Source organism: Syngnathus typhle, linkage group LG18 (assembly GCF_033458585.1).
Source record: "Syngnathus typhle isolate RoL2023-S1 ecotype Sweden linkage group LG18, RoL_Styp_1.0, whole genome shotgun sequence".
Classification (NCBI taxonomy): domain Eukaryota; kingdom Metazoa; phylum Chordata; class Actinopteri; order Syngnathiformes; family Syngnathidae; genus Syngnathus; species Syngnathus typhle.
In genome coordinates, this window is record NC_083755.1 from 2,015,943 (window position 1) to 2,036,854 (window position 20,912).

The following is a 20,912-nucleotide window of genomic DNA, read 5'->3' on the forward strand; positions in this document are numbered from 1 at the left end:
TCCTGTACGACAGAGATCATACATCTGTGATTTGTTAAAATTTCACTATTTTCTTGCTCTAATTTAAAGTTCTTCAAAAACTTCTTGATTAAGGAATAAGAAGGTGGCAGGTTAAAAGACACAGGAATTCTTTGGTCGGTGGTTATTAGTTTTAGTTTCCGGAGGTATGAGTCCATCCAGAATCGTGTCATTGCTTGGCTTTTCGGTGCATTTGGTGTAAGGAGCGCGCTTCGCAGGTGCAGGGCAACATATCTGCTTCCGAGGCTTTAAGAAGAGCTTTAAGTCCGGCACTCCTTTTCCTCCCTTTTTTTTGTTTTTCTTCATAGTGTCCTTCTTCAGTCTCTCCAACTTGGATTTCCAGATGAAGTAAAAAATGGCTCGGTCCAACTCTAAAAGCACCTTCATTGTTGGGATGAAAACAGAACTGATTAGTAAAACCAAGGGTAAAATCACCACTTTTATGGTTAAAATTCTCTCTTCTATGGTCAGCTCTCTTAATCCCCCAAACCCAAGAACAGATACTACACTTGATTTTAGCCAAAAGGCCGAAAAGTGATGGACTCGCTTACATGTTACGAACGGAGTGTGGAAATGGAGCAGGGAGACCAAGTGCAGCTTGGACCACGGTTTATTGAAGCAAACTCAAATTGTGTGTGTACACTGAAGTTAAAATTTGCAAATCAAGTGGTAAATAAATGTAACTTGCTTCGAGAAGATAAATCAAAAATTAAAATGTGCTGTCCTCGCGTGCGTGGGAGGGACTATTTCATAATCGACCACAGGAAATGGCCAGCCTGTGACGAATCATTGGTGCTGGGAGCTACCTTACGCGCGCGAGAGCTGTGCCTGTGTGTTAAAATGATGAAAATTGGCTAAACCTTTAGTATAAAGAAATTTGCTAGACTGTGGTCTATCCAATTTGCACCGCAGAACAGAAACAATTGAAAGATAAGAATGAGAGGAAAAGAGAGAAATCTGTTCGCGAGCAGAAAATTGATCCACACTAGTGCATGTTAAATAAGAAACGACAGAACATGCTTTCAGGAATTGGAAGAATCAAAATTGTGAATTTAAGACATTGACATTTAGTAGAAATAGTTGACTGGTTGTGTTATAAGATTATACAAACTTCTATATGCGAGCTGAACCTGAGAGATTGAGTTCTTCAAATTTAAAAACAGTGAAAAAATCCTGATTAGTTTGCCAGCAGTTTTTTTTGTGTTGAGTTTTTTTTGGATTGGTGGATTGTTCTATCAGGAACCTTGAGTTGAAAATGGTATGTGAATGTTGTGTGGAGTGCTTGGATGAATTGGGACCAATGTGATGGAAAGAGGCTGTGTGTGAGATGCAAATGAGCATTGATGACTGAATGCCTGACTGAAAGGAAAATACAGCTTAAGTGGTTGAAGTTGTTGGAGGCTACCATGGAAAATTAGTCGAGCGACTTTGAAGGAAGAGTGATTTTGAGTAGATAGGTAGATCTTTATTTGTCACTGTAACACGTACAACGAAATTTAAGTTAAATGCTAAGAAAAGAAGACCTGCGTCGCGTCTTGAGGTTTGTCATTTGTAAAATTTGGCCGTTGTGATCCTCCCAAACGGAAATAAATGATTTGGGCTTTTGTTGTAATTGGTTTGTGGAAGGATTGCAGGAGCTTGCGACTCCGGTGTCTCACCTGTGCCTTCCTGCCTTCCATTGTCTCCACTGAGACTGGACTGTAGCAGGGTGTGTGTGGTATTGTGGTGTGAAAAGGCTGTGGGAGACGGCTCCTGTGGTGTTGCACATGGACCGTTCTGTTCCATTGTCTCCACGGATGTTGGAAGGTGGGACAGAGGTTGAGATGTGATGGTGAATGAATGGGTGCCTTTGTGTCTGTTAGTTTGTACGTGTGTGCGCGCATATGAATGGCCTAGGTAGGTTGATGTGGAGGCGACGTGATCAAAATTGAAGATAAGCTCCCTCTCGCCTGTAAGTGTAATACAAATTGAGATGAATAGGATTTGATGATTACTCAGGGGCACCGTTGACGTCAAATGGTTCAATGGAGAAGGCCCGTTTCCTGTGGCTGGACAAGACAGGACCATCTAGTCCAGCTGGGATGGGTATGATAATGTGTCAGAGACACCTTGCTGGTCCTTTTCGCTCCCCAACGACGCTATTGACACATTACGTGAATGTGTCAAAACGGTGGGGGAGTAGAATGATTTAATCTACTGTAAAATTCAATGTTTTGTCAAATGTGATTGTTTTTGGAGTCTTAACAGGACACGTAAGAATTCAACACACAGTGATGGGAGGAGCAGAAGAAACATCTCGAATGAGCCCATCTCACATGCCGTCCGGCTGGCCGGCAAAGGAGATACGTGGTATCATCTGTCCCAGTGCGCCCCGGTGAAGGTTTCCTGCCAGGAACCAGATCCGCCATCAACAGCGTCCCCGCCCCCGGTACAAACAGAGGCAGAATAATCCTCTTCCCCCTTGGTGGCCAGGTAGTCCACCCTGAGCCACTGAAGACAACGACCACGCAAGTTTCCAAGTTCTCCCCGGACGGAGCAGATCTGCGAAGGGGGTGAGAAATGTGCTCACCCTCCACCAGTGGGCGTGCCAAGCCCCCAACGGCTGAACAATCACGAGCAATTTTTATCTTGATTGATAACATTCTGGTCGCCTAAGGCAGAGGGACCGTGTAACTATTTTCTTGCGTTTAATCTGGCCGCAGGTTTTTTAAATTACACACACAATTTGGACTGGAGTATTGAGGAGAAACCTCATCTTCACTGGACGTTATTGCTTTCATTGTATTTTCTTACTTATGTTTGATTGATCGAGGTTGACATAATCATATGATAAAACAGGAGGGATATGTTAGGGTTTGCAGAATATCTTCATCGTATGATTATGTTGGAATGTAACCTGTAATAATTTAATTAGTTTGTCCTGTCTAGACAAAATTAGTTTACCACCGATTGACTAATCGCAGAGGAGGCTATGCTTTGATCAGCAGGGGACCGTCTTCACCTTATCCTGTGTGTTCCCACACCCCCACTTTCAACCCCACTCTGTTTCTCTCAATAAATAAGCACCTGACGAGGCCTGAGTCAGACTTCATTGGACCATCGCTGTAAGCACAGTGACAAGTGAACTCTCCGCCTGCAGGTGTCTAAAATGACTTGCTTGACTCCTGTGTGGTTCTTGCAAAATAAGTTAGAGTGAGCACCACCCTAACAATGACCCATTCACAAACCACCTTTCCCCTTTGTCAAGTGGTGTGTCAATTAAATCTTGTCTGGGCAGCTGTAGATGTTCTGTAGCATCCAAACAGTTATGTGGTGTACCATCCCCTGGCAACGGAATCAACGTTGCTGGGTTAAGGACTGTGCACCTCTTTATCACAATGTGTGGTTGTGACAGAAGCGTAGCAGTGTAGGATAGGTGTCTGGCAGGTGACAAAAAGTTCATCTTGCTTTGCAGTTGCAACACATCTACAGCATGTGGAACCAGCAGCTCCATTTTGTGAAAGAGCACCACATCTGCAGATTGTCTCACTGCAAGCGCTGCCGCGCATACTGCTTGGACACAGTCTGGCAAGGATTGAGCCACTGGATCCAATTTTTTCAAATAAAATGCAATTGGTCGTAGTTTGCTGCCATGGCTCTGCAGCAACACTGAAGTCATAAAACCATTCCTGCAGTCTGCTGTTTGTACAAAGGTTTTATTGTAGTCTGGCAAGATAAGAGATGTGGTTTCCATCAGAGCCTGTGTCAGGTTTATTTCGCTGACTGAATAACTATTAAGAAGAGCAACAGCAAACAAACCACAAGTGAGACAGAATATTAAGTCTTTTCTCGCGAGGAGTGCAGTACAGATAGCTTAATACAATCTCTACACACACTGAATATCTGTAGGCACTCCCGCTCTTTTTATTTGGAATTGCCCTACCCACAGTGTGAGACATAAGCCACTAAAAGGGGAGGAGGAAAGCATGTGGGCTTTGTCTCGTAAGCAAAAATCACTAGGTGTTTACATACTGATAAGAACATCTGGGAAGAGAAGTTTGAGTGGACTGGATACAGAAGAAAAAACCTTTGACCTCTAGTTAAAACATAGCAAGGGAAGTTTTACGACAATGTGTAGGATGCAACAAGCTAAGTTATTTCTTACTGGTTATATACATTCCAACCTAATCCTACGATCAAGATAGTTGGGAAACCCTGACTTTAATGGTCACTTGGAGGTTCATCTGGGGTGCAGGACAGCAATGAGGCATGTTGTCTAACAAAGTGGTCTTTGTTAGAAAGGAACTGTCCTTCTGTGCTACATCATAAAAACAGCAAGGCTAAAACAGCAAGCATATATTGCAGTAATATTGCGGTAAGGCATTGATTAGAGAACGCATGATAACATATATATACATTTTTCTAACAGCCTGTTTCAGCACTACAAAAGCATCATCTGCTTCTGCAGTCCACATTAATTTTTCTGTCATTGCCATGGGGACTCCATGCGCAATATCTAACAGCGGTTGCGTCTTTTCCGCATAATGTGGGATCCATGCTCTAGAGTAATTGCAGAGCCCCAAAAATGACATAATTTGTTTCTTCGTCTCCGGTTTTGGTGCATCTGCAATGATGTCTTCCAGAAGCTGTCAACGTGTGACCTAAATAGTTCACTTCCTGTCTGACCCATTGGAGTTTGTTCTTGTTCACTTTATTCCCTGTTTTGCAGAGATAGCGTAACAATGCTAAGGATTCTTCCCTGCAAGCAGCTTCAGTTTTAGAGGCCACCAGGAGCTCATCTACATAAACTAGAAGTTGGCTTTTGTTTGACATCTGAAAATCAGCCAAACAGGCCATGATAGCTTGCATAAAAATAGTTGGACTATCAGCAAATCCCTGTGGCAATCTGGTGTACGTATAACTTTGCCCTTTAAAGGTGAACGCAAACCAGAACTGTGAGTCTGGGTGAATTGGCACTGAGAAAAATGCATTGCTAAGATCAATTACCGTGAAAAACCTCTGGGTAGGTTTCAAAGTGTTCAGAAGTGTGTGTGGGTCAGGCACATTAGGTGCTCTTGTCTGCACTGCATCATTCACTGCTTGTAAATCTTGTATCATTCGCCAATCAATTTTATTGGCCTTTCGAACTGGAAAGTCAAAGTCTGCTTTATTGTCAACATCTTCACATGCCAAGACACACAAAGAGATCAAAATTACGTTTTCCCTATCCCACGGTGACAAGACATATTACACGACATACAAACAAGTAAACGACGCAATATAAAAAACAAGAAGGCACAAACAATAAATAATAAGAGTAACAATAAATAATAAATAAATAGATAACACAACGAATAAAAGCCAGTGTGCATACAGACAGTAAAAGTACAGGACGCTACGCAGAACGGGGAAGTGAGTTCAGGATCCTGACAGCCTGGAGTATGAAACTGTTTGAGAGTCTGGTGGTGAGGGAGCGAAGGCTTCTGTACCTCTTCCCAGAGGGCAGAAGCTCGAACAAAGAGTGAGCGGGGTGACTCACATCACTCACAATCGTGGTCGCCTTGCGGGTGAGATGGGAGGTGTAAATGTCCTTCAAGGAGGAGAGCGAAGCACCAGTAATCTTACCAGCCGTGTTCACTATGCGCTGCAGGGCCTTCAAGTTGCAGTCAGTGCAGCCGCCACCCCAAACAGCAATACAGCTGGAGAGGACGCTCTCAATGGTGCCGCGGTAAAATGTAGTCATGACGGCCGGACAGCAGCTTCTCCTGCCTCATGCCCATTCAGTCTTGTCAGGTTTATTTCAATGACTGAATAACTATTAAGAGAAGAGCAACAGCAAACAAACCACAAGTGAGACAGAATATTAAGCCTTTTCTCGCGAGGAGAACGATAGAGAGAGGAAACTCGGTTACAATCTCCATCAATTCTGAGTTCTCCCTCCACGTGCTCCTCTATTTAATGTTTTGGTTGCCCTGGTTACAGAGGCGTTGCTACACTAAAGGGAGGGGAGATTGTGTCTGTAGCAACGCTGATTAGCTAAGGAATGTAGTGTGGTGTGAATTAGCACTTCATTGTCGGCCCGTGACCCCCGCAGAGTTTGTCCATCTGTTCTTCTACAGTTGTCATGGCCGAGTCGTCCGCGAGCAAGATCAGATAACTCCTGTGGAACAATGCAACTAAACCTTGGCTGGACTTTATCTACTTAGTAAATTAACACGCAATAACAATGAGTGACTTGTCCGAAACCCTTGAACAAGACTTGAGTAAATATGGGATAACTTGTACGCAACCACTTCAAACTGTGTTCACCTCTTACAGGAACAAAAACACACAGATAACATAAGGACAGGAAGAACACATATGGCTGACAGAGATTAAAAGTCACTAAAGAGAAAGAACCTAGATGAAAGGAAAGCCATAAACTCATAAATGACAAGGCTTTACTTAAATTATTCCAACAAGTCTATAGGAATGTATGATTCCAGCCATGTCTTCTGCCCATTTATCTGGGTCTTCAGCAACAGGGGTAACCCCTTCAACTGCTTTTCTTGCTTCTTCCAAAGTCCATGGCCGAAAAACATACGTATGTGGAGGTTGGCCTTCCCCTACAATAGGGTTTGGCACCTGTATCATTGGGCACACATCAACATTGTCCAAATTAATGGAAAACCTAGCAGCAGTGGTCAAACTTCTTGTTTGTACAGGACTTCTAGCAATGTGACCCTGTTTTTTTTGTCTGTTATATGGGGGAGGGTGGAGGTCTGTTAAACCTGGATACAAGTTTTGCATACGAGCGGAAGAGCCCTCTTGCTCCGCTTGAACTGCATTTCCAGCTACGGCTGGAGCCGTGGCCGGGACAGTGCGCCTGCGCACTGTGGCCTCATTGTCTTCCGGCCTGACAAACATAGACGCAGCCTCATCACTTCTCAACTTTCTATCTTTTGTCCTTTGGATTTGTTCTCTTCTCCCTTGTGAAGCACTCAACCACATTCTAGCGCAAATCAATTCTTTCTCTTTACTTTTCTTTTTCAGTCCCTTTGACTTCCTATTCACACTCTCCTCCAAAACATCAACCACTATCTTCCAGACTTCCACTTTCAACTTTGCTTCTACTCCATACTTTTTCTTCCAGTTTGGCATGTATTGCATACAATTAAGAAATTTACTCGCCATGTACTTCTCATCTCCTTCAAGAGCTAGGGATTTACCGGTTTTGTTTCCCATCTTAATTTGGTATTTTAGGTTTATACAATTTTTTTTTCTTTGATGATCCTCAATGCAGGTTTAAATTGACCTCACCAAATTCTCTCTGCAGTCAATTTATCCTACCAGTCGCACTCTCTCAACCACACAAACACAAATGCTTTTTATTTCTAAGCCTATCCAGGATGGGTGTAAAACCCTCCAACACAGCTTGGAAGAACGGACAAAAAAAAGAATCTACGCCCTTCTTCAATTAAGAAAAAGAAGCTCTGTTCTTTTTCTTAGTCCGTTCCTTTCGCTGGGACTTGAACCCAAGCTGTTCTTTGGCCGGAAAAACGTACAAAGTGTCACGGTGCGGAGTAGAGAAATGGAGCAGGGCGACCAAGTGCAGCTTGGACCAGGGTTTATTGCAGCAAACTCAAAAGACTCGGCAAACTGACGTGACTAAACAACCAACTAACAAGACTAACAGAACAAAGCGTGAAACAAAAGACAGGAACCAAACAAACCGTGACCGTGAGACATGCATTGTCTACATCTTACGCACAATGCTCCGACGGGAAGTGACCCGCAAACAGAACTTAAATACATCACAGGTAACGAGAGGCAGGTGCGTGTGGTTACATTAATCAAGGGCACACAGGAAGGGAGGGGCGAGCACACAGACACATAACCAAAACTGGAGACGAGGCATGACAGAACCCTCCTCACAAGGGACGGCTCCCGACGTCCCAAAAACCCAACCCCCCACGGCGGCATGCGGGGGGGCAGAGCGCCGCACTCGGCCGGCGACTAGGGGCAGAGCGCCGCACTGGGGCGGTGACTAAGGGCAGAGAGCCGCACTGGGGCGGCAACTAGGGGCAGAGAACCGCACTGGGGCGGCAACTAGGGGCAGAGAACCGCACTGGGGCGGCGACTAGGGGCAAACAGATCCGCACTCGGGCGGCGACTAGGGGCAAACAGATCCGCACTCGGGCGGCGACCAGGGGCAAACCGATCCGCACTTGGGCGGCGACTAGGGGCAAACCGTTCCGCACTCTGGCAGCGACTAGGGGCAAACGGAGCCGCAATCGGCGGACACCCGGGGAAACAGAGCCGCAATCGGCGGACACCCGGGGAAACAGAGCCGCAATCGGCGGACACCCGGGGAAACAGAGCCGCAATCGGCGGACACCCGGGAAAACAGAGCCGCAATCGGCGGACACCCGGGGAAACAAAACCACTATCGGCGGACACTCGGGGAAACAGATCCGCAATCGGCGGCAACTCGGGGAAAAAGATCCGCAATCGGCGGCAACTCAAGGAAACAGATCCGCATTCTGCGGCATTCGGGGAGTCCATGCCGCAATCGGCGGACACCCGGGGAAACAAAACAGCAATCGGCGGACACCCGGGGAAACAAAACCGCAATCGGCGGACACCCGGGGAAACAGAACTGCAATCGGCGGACACCCGGGGAAACAGGACCGCATTCGACGGCATTCGGGGAGTCCATGCCGCAATCGGCATTCTGGGAGGCGGAGTTGTGCGCAGTAGCAGGAGTCGAGCATGTTGCCTTCCTAGATGTGGGGTCGGGTGATGATTGCAGGTTCAGGCGCTGCTGGCACAAGGACCAACGGCGGCCGTGGGTCCAGCGTCGCTGGAGCAAAGTCCGATGGCAGCCGTTGAGCCGATGGCGCCGGGAGGAACCCTGATGGTGGCCGCGGATCCGCCGTCGCTGGAGCGATGTCCGACGGCGACCGCGAGTCTGGCGTTGCAAATGGGCGAAGTCCGATTGCAACAGCAGAGCCGGTCGCACCGGGAGGAACTCTGATGGCGGCCGCGAAGCCCATGGCGCTGGAACCTGCTCGAACGACGGGCGTGGATTGCGCGTCGCGGACGGGAGCTGATGCTGGAAGGTCCAAGCGCTGGTCGCTGTGATGGTCGGAGCATTCTGTCACGGTGCGGAGTAGAGAAATGGAGCAGGGCGACCAAGTGCAGCTTGGACCAGGGTTTATTGCAGCAAACTCAAAAGACTCGGCAAACTGACGTGACTAAACAACCAACTAACAAGACTAACAGACCAAAGCGTGAAACAAAAGACAGGAACCAAACAAACCGTGACCGTGAGACATGCATTGTCCACATCTTACGCACAATGCTCCGACGGGGAGTGACCCGCAAACAGAACTTAAATACATCACAGGTAACGAGAGGCAGGTGCGTGTGGTTACATTAATCAAGGGCACACAGGAAGGGAGGGGCGAGCACACAGACACATAACCAAAACTGGAGACGAGGCATGACACAAAGAAAAATCTACACTCTTCTTTGATTACCAAAAAAGAAGCTCCGTGTTTCTTAGCACGTTCCTTCCACTGGGACTCTAACCCAAGCCAGATCCCTCAGCTTGGAAAAACAGACAAAGAAGAATCTACGCACTCCTTCGATGAACGAAAAAGAAGCTCTGCTTTTCTTAACCTCTTTCTTCCCCTGGGACTTGAACCCAAGCTGTCTCCCGTGCACCTTTTACGCGTTTCACAACAACACAATTGTTAACTTACTTGACTCCTGGTTCGATGCACTGCCACGTCCCCGTCAATCCACCTCTGTCAGACGAAGGCAGACCTAAGATGCTGGCCCAGGGAAGAATTTCCTTCCCAGGTCTTTCTTTACCAGGTCCTCCTAATGGACGCTGGCCCGTCGACGGTGTACAGCGTGTCGTCCTCCGTCAGCCAGATGGCGGGTATGAGGTTCCCGGGTTTCGGCACCAAAATGTTAGGGTGGTGCTCACTCTAACTTATTTTGCAAGAACCACCCAGGAGTCAAGCAAGTCATTTTAGACACCTGCAGGCGGAGAGTTCACTCGTCGCTGTGCTTACAGCGATGGTCGAATGAAGTCTGACGCAGGCCTCGTTAGGTGCTTATTTATTCAGAGAAACAGAGTGGGGTTGAAAGTGGGGGTGTTGGAACACACAGGATAGGGTGGAGACGCTCCCCTGCTGATCAAAGCATAGCAGGGGGCCTTTTACGACTTTCTGTAAACAAAGCAACTTTGATTGCTTCCTTTGCTTCTAGTCAATCAGTTGAAAGGATCTTAGCACTTTGGTGAACTAATTTTGTCTAGACAGGACAAACTAGTTAAATTATTACAGGTTACATTCCAACATAATCATACGATGAAGATATTCTGCAAACCCTAACAGTGGAGGACTGTGAACTGGGCCTTCTACCTAATTCACCTCGCGAGCAAAAGAATACTGGTTGTCTTCTCCTCTTTGTTTCCAGCGTGTAAATAAATGTCTGATGGTATTTAGATCTGACATTTTATGGAGGAAGATGCAGAGGGAAAGCCAAATTCTCAGCATGACTAGATTCCTCCCCTTTGACCTCTTGTGCTCCTACGGAGGAAGAAATAGTAGATGTCGATACAGCATGGGACATTCTGAGTGCATTAAAAGAAAAACCATGTTACCTTAAACATTGGAGGAAGTGAAGTAGAGTTTTTGTGTGATACTGGAGCTTGTAAAACCGTAATAAAAACTAAAGTCCTTAATCTAAAGGCCTCCCAAAATACAATTTGGGTGAAATCTGCTGATGGGCAGGTACACAAGGAGAGTATCTCCAATCCAGTTGTAATGAGAGATGATGAAACAGGAGTCATAGCTTCAGTCTCGATTGTTCTATCCCCAAAATGTCTCATAAACCTGCTGGGACGAGATCTGATGACTCGGTTAGGAATTGCAATAATTCCAGTAAAAGATGGCATGCGAGCATGTAGAGTGAGAGATCATCATCATCATCATCATCGGTTTAAAGTCCGCTTTCCAGGCGCCGCTGGGTTGGACTGGGTTCTCGATATGGCCTTCTTCCACCGGGAACGGTCCATGGCCATTTCGTGGTTGATGCCGAGTGCCTCCATGTCGGCTGCCACGGTCACCTGCCAGGTCTTTTTAGGTCGGCCACTGGGTCTTGTTCCCTCTACGTTATACGACATAACTTTCTTCACCCAGTCGTTCTCGTTCTTCCTCACTACATGTCCGTACCATCGCAGTCTGCCTCTCCTCACCACATCCACTATGGCCTCCACTCCCATCTTCTGTCTCAGCTCTGCACTGCTCTTTTCTTCCCTCATTGAAACACCACACATCCATCTGATCATTCTCATTTCTGCTCTGTTTAGTTTGTCTTCGTGTTCTGTTTTCAGGGCCCATGCTACCTCTAACACAGGCTGAGTACACTTGGCCTCTCATCTTCAGGGATGGGGTCTTAGATGTTAAAAAGGGCATGAGTTCCCTGAATTTCTTCCACCCGCTTCTCACCTTTGTGGTCACTGCTAGGTCCACCCCCCCATCAGCGTTAATCATGTCTTCAAGATAGCAGAAGCTGCCCACCACCTCGTACATCTCCCCATCTACCACGAGCCCCTCTCGCTCAGCTGGGTTTGCTTGGGCGACTTCTCCCCTACACCGCTTGCAATGGAAGGTCTCACTTGCAGCTAGTAGGCTGCCTTTTACTCCACTGCATCTTCGATGTACCCATCTCTGGCAACCCTTGCACCGGATAGAGTTAGCTTGCACTCCCTTCCCGCAAACTCCACATGGCCATGCTCCTGACTGCGATATCACTCCCGGGCCAGCACCACCGACCATGACCTTTGATTTTGCCGCATTCACCTTCATTCCTTTCACTTCCAGGCATGTCTTCCAGGCCGCTAGCTTGCTAGCTAGGTCTTCTCGGCTGTGAGCCATCAATACCAGGTCATCCGCGTAGAGCAGCTCCCATGGTAGTCCACCCCTCACTTCCCTCGATACCACATCCATCACGATAGCAAACAGTAATGGGCTGAGCACTGATCCCTGGTGCACCCCTACCCTTACTTCAAACCCATTACTGTCGCCAACTCCTGTTCTAACAGTTGTGCAGGCTCTGCAATAGAGAGCCATCACAGCCTTTACCAGTCCCTCTTCCACACCCGACTTCCTTAGGGCCCACCTCACCACCTCCCTTGGCACCCTGTCGAACGCTTTTTCCAGGTCGACAAAAGCAAAGTAAAACCTCTTCCTCTTCGCCTGATGTTTCTCTTGCATCTGTCGGATGACAAAAATTGCATCTGTTGTACCTTTACCAGGCATGAAGCCATACTGCATCTCGTCCACCTTTACCCGTGTCCTCACCCTCCTTTCCGACACCCTCTCTAATAACTTCATTCCATGCTCCAGCAGCTTTATAGCCCTGTATGACCCGCATGCGAGTGGGTCCCCCTTCCCTTTGAATAGAGGCACCAGGACGCTTCTTGTCCATTCCTCCGGAACGTGCCCCTCAGCGATGACACTGTTACACAGGTTGGTCATCCACTGCACACCGACGTCTCCCGCTGCCTTTAGCATCTCTGCCACCACTCCAGATGGTCCAGCTGCCTTTCCATCCTTCATGGCCTTCATGGCTTTTCCCACTTCTGTCCGTGTGATCGGGTCACATTCACCCTCCACTTCGTCGCATCCTGTCTCACCATCCCAGTCATTCTCCACATTCAGCAGCTTCTCCATGTACCTCCGCCATACTTCCTTCACTTCTCCGTTGTCTGTCACGATGTTGCCATCCTCGTCCTTCACACAGTTTGCACCGGTCACATCACGCCTCTCCTTAACCATTTGCTTCGCTATCTTGAAGAAGCTCTTTTGTCCTCTCTCACTCTCCAATTCACTTGCAAATTCTTTCCTCTTGGTCTCTTGGGCCTCCCACACCGCTGTCCGTGATGCCCTCCTTGCCTCTACATACTGCACTCGGTCTGCCTCCCTTTTAGATTTCTTCCATACTTTATGGCACCTCCTCTTCTCATTCACCGCTCTTCCAACGCTGTCATTCCACCACCATGTCTCTCTTTGTCTTGCTTTACCCTTTGACCATCCGCACACCTCCTCTGTGGCTTCAAGCAGAGCCTTCTTTATTGCCTGCCACTTGCCATCCACACCACCCGACTCCATCGTCTCCTCCACTTCTTCTGTTATATGCTCAATCTTCTCCCTAAACTCGTTTTTATTCCCTCCGCTATGTAGCTTCCACACCTTCAACTTGGGAGGATACTTCTTAGCCCCCACATACTTGAGCCACAGAGTTAGGTCTCCGATGACTAGGTGATGCTGAGATACACACTCTTCTCCGGGGATTGCCTTGACATCCCTAACCAGGACGCGGTCCTCCTTTCTGACCATGATGTAATCTATTGTGCTCTTGCAGCCACCTGAACTGTATGTTACTAATTTGGCTTCGTCCTTCTTGAAAAACGTATTGCACAGCACCAGCTCCAGTGCGTCGCCGAACTCCAGGATCCTCTCTCCCTCTGCGTTCCGCATGCCGTACCCCTGTCCCCCATGTACCCCCTCAAAGCCATCTGACTCCCTCCCCACGTGTCCATTCAGATCACCTCCCAGAATTATAACCTCATTCTGGGGGATCCCTGACAGCACCATGATGGCCTTGTCCCAGAACGCATCCTTCTCGTCCTGACTTCTGCCAACTTGAGGGGCATAGATTGAAATTATGTTTGTCAGACGCTTCCCAACGATCAACTTTACAACGATGATCCGCTCATTTACCCTGCTAACAGTTAGCACTTGATCTATCCACTTTTCAGCAATAAGTACACCAACACCACCAGTCCCTTCATTGCAGCCTTGCCAGAAGAACTTGTACCTTCTGCCGATTGCACCCAGCATCCTTGCACTACCACCCTTCCATCTCGACTCCTGGACACAGCAGACATCCACCCTTCTCCTGTGTAGAGCCTCGGCCACCTCCCCCGATCGGTGTGACATGCTGCCGATGTTCCATGTAGCCACCCTAACACGTGGCTCCTGCCCCTCTCTCTTCCGGTTCAGGCCTCCCCGCAGTCCATCGGGCTGAGGGCCGTCATATAATCTACCTGCGGTTTGGCCTCCTTTTCCATCATTCTTTTTGTCGTAGGCTGATGAAAATGCCCACGGAGTACTTAAGGCTGTACCCCGCCTCTCCTGTGTTTGTCTAGCCATACTGAGAATTTTTGGAGCAAAAAACTTTTTACAGCCGGATGCCCTTCCTGACACCAACCCAAGGGGAAATTGATTTTTTGTAGGGGTTGACTCCCTTAGCCCATTCCTCTCCCGAGGAGCCCACTGGGCAGTGGTACTATTTAACCCATAGTTGGGGGCTGGTTCGTGGGCACCAGGGCGTGTCCACACACCGGTGGGCCTGCGTGCCGCACGTCTAGGGGCCAAACCTCCTCCGAGTCCCTTGTAGTTTAGCCTGGGTCCGTGTTTTACCCAGTTACCATGTGTCGCCGCGTGGAGGCACTACATAGGGCTTGCTGTTAGAGAGGCTGTGTACTGGCAGGGAGAGACTTACGCACTCGGCTCTCCCGTTCGCATACTGCTAGCCAGCGGTGAGGGTTGACAGTGAGAAGTGACATGCACTGGGCACTCCACCAACACACTAGACGCATATGAGATGTAGACTCATATGCTGCACAAGCAGGTGAACAGATTTGCTGCTCCTATGACATCACTCCCGAACGGAATCCCAAGCTACCAAGCAGATTGCTGAGTGAAGCTCGAAAACAATTGTCCCGACCTGAATCAGAAATGACTTGTAATCAATTATTACATGTCACCATGAATATCCTCACTGATCCACATGATGACTATATTGAAAGTTTTCTCAGTGACACAGAAGTAACTTTATCAATCACTGCTCTGTACACAGATCGCAGGTCATTTGCAGCTGCTGCTGTGCTCCTGCCCGCTCCTCAGAAAGATAAATACAAGTTGTCGGCTGTACCCCACATTTCATTGTTCAAACCCCACAGTGTAACATGAGCAGATGTGGGTTGCCGAATTAAACTTGCTGGATCTGTCACTGATTATGAGGACAAAGGTGATGGGTGGAGCTACAGTACCAGTTGTGACATGTGGAAGCAAACAGTGTGTGAAGTAACTGTTGGTAGGGCATCCGCTTGTGCGCTTCCCTGACTAGTTGACATTTGTTTGAATGAAAAGGAGGAGGGGGAATTGGCTGGGCTTCCTGAAAAACTGTGGACAAAGGGCCTATCTGATGTAGGACTTTTAACATCCATTCCCCCAGTACAGATTAAACCAAGATCAGAGTGGCGTCCAAGAGTTAAGCAATATCCTTTAAAACACGAGGCAATAAATGGGATTGCCCCTGTTATAAATGATCTTTTGACAGGAGGAATCATTAGGAAGTGCTCGGATTCTCCTTGTAACACTCCTATTTTTCCAATCCAAAAGGCCAATAAAATTGATTGGCGAATGATTTACGAGCAGTGAATGATGCAGTGCAGACAAGAGCACCTAATGTGCCTGACCCACACACACTTCTGAACACTTTGAAACCTAACCAGAAGTTTTTCAAAGTAATTGATCTTAGCAATGCATTTTTCTCAGTGCCAATTCACCCAGACTCACAGTTCTGGTTTGCGTTTACCTTTAAAGGACAAAGTTATACGTACACCAGATTGCCACAGGGATTTGCTGATAGTCCAACTATTTTCATTCAAGCTATCATGGCCTGTTTGGCTGATTTTCAGATGTCAAACAAAAGCAAACTTCTAGTTTATGTAGATGAGCTCCTGGTAGCCTCTGAAACTGAAGCTGCTTGCAAGGAAGACTCCTTAGCATTGTTACACTTTCTCTGCAAAACAGGGAATTAAGTGAGCAAGAGCAAGCTACAATGGGTTAGACAGGAAGTGAACTATTTAGGTCACACTTTGTCAGCTTCTGGAAGACAGATACAGAGAACCAGAAAGCAAATCATTGCAGATGCACCGAAAGCTGAAACAAAAAAACAAATGATGTCATTTTTGGGGCTCTGCAATTACTGCAGAGCATGGATCCCACATTATGCGGAAAAGACACAACCGCTGCTGAATATTGTGCATGGAGTCCCCATGGCAAAGACAGAAAAAATTATGTGGACACCAGTAGCAGATGATGCTTTTGTAGTGCTGAAACAGGCTCTGATGGAAACTACAACTCTTATCTTGCCAGACTACAATAAAACCTTTGTGCAAACAGCAGACTGCAGGAATGGTTTTATGACCTCAGTGTTGCTGCAGAGCCATGGCACCAAACTAAGACCAATTGCATTTTATTCCAAAAAATTGGATCCAGTGGCTCAATCTTTGCCAGACTGTGTCCAAGCAGTATCCGCGGCAGCGTTTGCAATGAGACAAGCTGCAGATGTGATGCTCTTTCACAAAATGGAGCTGCTAGTTCCACATGCTGTAGATGTGTTGCTACTGCAAAGTAAAATGAACTTTTTGTCGCCAGCCAGACACCTGTCTTACACTGCTACACTTTGGTCACAACCACACATTGTGATAAAGATGTGCACAGTCCTTAACCCAGCAACATTGATCCCGTTGCCAGGGGATGGTACACATAACTGTTTGGATGCCACAGAACATCTACAGCTGCCCAGAGAAGATTTAAGTGACACGCCACTTGACAAAGGGGAAAAGTGGTTTGTGGATGGATCATGTTCAAAGGATCCTAAAGGAAACAATAAAAGTGGTTATGCAATTGTGAAATTGCCAAACCAGATTGTTGAAGCAGAGAAGCTTCCATACAACAGGTCAGCGCAGACTGCTGAGCTAATTGCGCTAACAAGAGCTTGTCAATTAGCGGAAGATAAGGAAGTCACTGTATACACAGACAGTCAGTATGCGTTTTCTACTCTGTTCTATTTTGCGAAACAATGGGAGCGCAGAAGGATGACAACATCAACCGGTAAGCCGGTTACCCATGCCTCCTTGTTCAAAGACTTGTCGCAGGCCATTCATTTACCTGCTAAACTAGCTGTGTGTAAATGTGCTGCTCACACCACAGGCACAGATGAAGTCTCAAATGGAAACAGATTAGCAGACAAAATTGCTAAAGAAGCAGCAGCAGGGAAACATGGCCGTGAATTTATTTTAATAGATTCAGAGGACACGCAACTCATAAAAAAGACTATACTGACAGATATGCAGGGCAATGCTCCAATGGTGGAAAAACGAATGTGGACGACAAAAGACGCAATAATGGATGCATATAATATCCACCACATCAATGACAAACCTGTTTTACCAAAATCACTTTTTAAGGCAGCAGCAATTGCGACACATGGGCCTTGCCATGTGTCGACAGGAGATTTGAAATCCATCATTAAATTAGAACTATAGACGAAACGCAGCTCGAAAATAGAATGAGTTGCAGGATTTACAATATGAAGACGAGATCGCTGTTACTAGGAGAATTTGAAGTTTGGTAAACAAACGTTACTAGCGAATTGATGGCAGCAGCAATTGCGACACATGGGCCTTGCCATGTGTCGACAGGAGGGATGAAGTCCATCATGCATCAACAATTCACTACCTTTGGTTTAGATGCTTACATCATTTTTTTTGTAAAGCATGTCCTGTTTGTGTGAAACATAATCCACAAGGAAACATGAGACCTAAGAGAGGCTCATTTCCAAAACCGTCTTACCCATTTCAAATCACCACATGGATTTTATTGAGCTCACACAAAGTGGACTTCACAAATACTGCTTAGTGATGATTGATGCATTTTCCAAATGGGTGGAAATAGTTCCATCTAAACGAGCAGATGCCTTAACAGTGGCAAAGGCCATCTGCAAAGCCATCATACCGACCGACTCATGGCATCCCCCAAACCATATACAGTGACAATGGTCCACACTTTGTGAACCAAGTTGTACAGAACATGGCTGTACATCTTGGGATAACATTAAAAAACCACTGCGCTTGGCATCCTGCGAGCGCTGGCATGGTTGAACGAGCAAACTCCACTATCAAAAGCAGAATGAAAACTGCATGGAAACAACAGGCAGATCTTGGCCAGAGTGCCTAGACTTAATGAAGCTCTATTTGAGAATTACTCCCACTTCAGAAGGGCTAACACCTTTTGAAATCATCCATGGGAGACCATATAGACTACCTGTGTTCCCTGCAGATTTGCAAAAAGCACATAAAGAACAGTCCTTTGCCGATTATATGATAAGGACGCTCAAACTGAAAGATGTGTCAAATGCAAATTCCCTGCCGCCTGATCTTTCCTCCTCACAGGTCGACAACCCCATTAAAAGAAAGAACTGGGTCAGCCCACGGTGGGAGGGACCATTCCAAGTCTTGTTGACTACCCCCACCGCAGTGAAGATTGCTGAACAGCCCAGCTGTATTCACCTCAGCCACTGCAAGTTGCAGAGAGTGCTGGACCCCTAATTCGGAGTGGTGGGGAAGACTAACTTCAAAGGGGTCCTATCGTTTAGGGTGGGACGTCTCAATGTTGGTGAAGAAAACAACGATCCCCACTCCGCTAGGCGAGGGGATGTCCCGGTGTCTCTGCCATCCTAGTAACAACGGGGCTCCATATGGCAGATGGATCCTCTGCTGCGTTGTGGTTGGAGTGTGCTAAGGTCTATGGACTCATTTGAACAGACCAAGTGACAATGTTGACCGTGGAAAACGATGGTCCCACGATGAGAACTTTGAGGACTGGTCCTGGGACCTCAAAAAAACATACGAAACCAACACATGGTACCGGTACGTCAAGTTCACTGTGAGAGCCCACACACAGGAGGGGTGTTATGTTTGTTAAAAACTCCCCCCTTTCTCCACGCAAGTTCACTTGGAGGCCAGAGCAATGAATGTCACTGAAGCGAAATGTATGGCATCCATGGGAGGAGTTGGATATCAACACCGTGCCATCAGAGTGAGTGATGACGACCCTTCCCGCCCTGGACTTGCGGAAGGTACCTGTGATCAGCTTTTCTGGACAAATCTCAATGTGACTGTTAAAGGACGACCATTGCCGCAGGTGGCCTACACAGAGCGGCGCCCTGGAGTGAACTATACGTGTTACATCCAAGGAAGTAAGATCCACAAATGCATTGACAGAGACTGCTCTCCAGGAGGAAACTGGATGGGAGCTTTGGACATCGCTGCTGAGTGTCAAGATAGGAGAGCCATTTCAGTTGGGGAGGGCTCTCCGACTAACATGGCTGCACCATCGAACGGAACATACTTCATACAGAATGGCCGCCAACTGGACAGGAGTGTGTGCACCAGTGTGGGTGACAAACCACACCTACAGGATACGACATCGTCACCTGGCGACAGCACACAACTCTTCTGGACGTCAATGCAGGGCGGTTGCAACCTATGACCCTGTCTGGGGTGCAAATGTTCCAGACGACCATAAAGTATGGTCCGTTAGAGACAAAGTTGTTCATACGCTTTTTCCCTCGGTCAGTTGGAAACCATTCGCTCTTCATCGAGACACTGAACTATCGTTTTCAATCCTTTGTGAATCTTTCACTACAAGTCAACGATGGACAAAATAGAGAGATTCAGGCTATTAGGCTGATGGTCTTGCAGAACAGGATGGCTCTGGACTTGTTGACGGCAGCACAAGGTGGTGTGTGCCACATCATTGGGACTTCCTGTTGCACATACATTCCGGGAGAAAATGACACACATCTACGACGCCATGGCTTCACAGAAGAACTTACAGCAGGCCATGTCGAATGACAAAGTTCCACAACAGTGGGGTTTCTTTTCATGGCTATTCTCTGGCAACTGGTGGCAACTGCTGTTGAAAATCGTGTCTCCTGTGCTTGTTGTGCTGGTGTTGTTGTTCTTGTTTACGACCTGTGTTATCCCATGTTTGAAGTCTGCTGTGACGAGGGTTGTCTCTTCTACTGTAGCGCAAGTACATATACAACTTCTTAGTCGTGACGGATGTGATATTCATAATGGAACGTGGATTGCGTAGATGCTGTTATACTGAGCATGTTTTACAGAAACTTGATGATTTGACCATCGAAAATGCTTCGCAAGTGATGGATACAATTATGTACTGTTTCTGTGTTTTTCTTTTTATTTTTTTTATTAGTACCATTCTGGTCGACTGAGGCAGAGGGGCCGTGTGAGTCTTTTCCTGCAAATTAACATTGGCCGCTGGTTTTTAGATCACACACTAAGTTTGAACTGGAGTATTGAAGAAAGACCTCATCTTCACTGGAAATTATTGCTATCATTGTTTGTTGTTTTTGTCATGTTTCACCCTACGCGATCCACAACCCGTCCGCTGTCATCTCTGTTTTTTATTGATCTTTTTTATTATTGTTTTTCTTATTTTTACTGTTCTTCTTTATATTTTCTTACTTATGTTTGATTGATCGGGTTGACATAATCATATGATAAAACAGGAGGGGCATGTCAGGGTTTTCCAAACTATCTTGATCGTATGATTATTTTGGAATGTATGTAACCAGTAATAAATAACCTAGCTAGATTAGTTTTATGCTTATGTTGGTGCGTAACTAGTAATAAATAACATAGCTTGTCCCATCCTACACAATGTCGTAAAACATCCCCTGCTATGCTTTGACTAGAGGTCAAGGGCTTTTTCTTCTCTATCCAGTCCACTGTCACCCCCACCCTGTTTTTCTTAATAAAAACGCTCTTGCGGGAAGCGAGAGTCAGACGTTGTTCGATCATTGACGAATGGACTCTCCACCTGCAGGTGCCCAAAAAAACCTAATTGTCTCCCATGTGGTTCTTGCAAAATAAGTTGGAGTGAGCACCACTCAAACAGGAACTAAGTCAGATGATTGATTGATTGATTGAAACTTTATAGATCCCCGGGAGTGGGGAAATTCAGGCCCCAGTC

The 20,912-nt window shown here is 46.8% G+C and overlaps 1 pseudogene; it reads right to left on the reverse strand.

Annotated features, from left to right (window-relative positions):
• Window positions 1-348: 348 nt before the first annotated feature.
• LOC133143282 (U2 spliceosomal RNA) lies at window positions 349-557 on the reverse strand (annotated as a pseudogene).
• Between the last annotated feature and the right edge of the window lie 20,355 nt (window positions 558-20,912).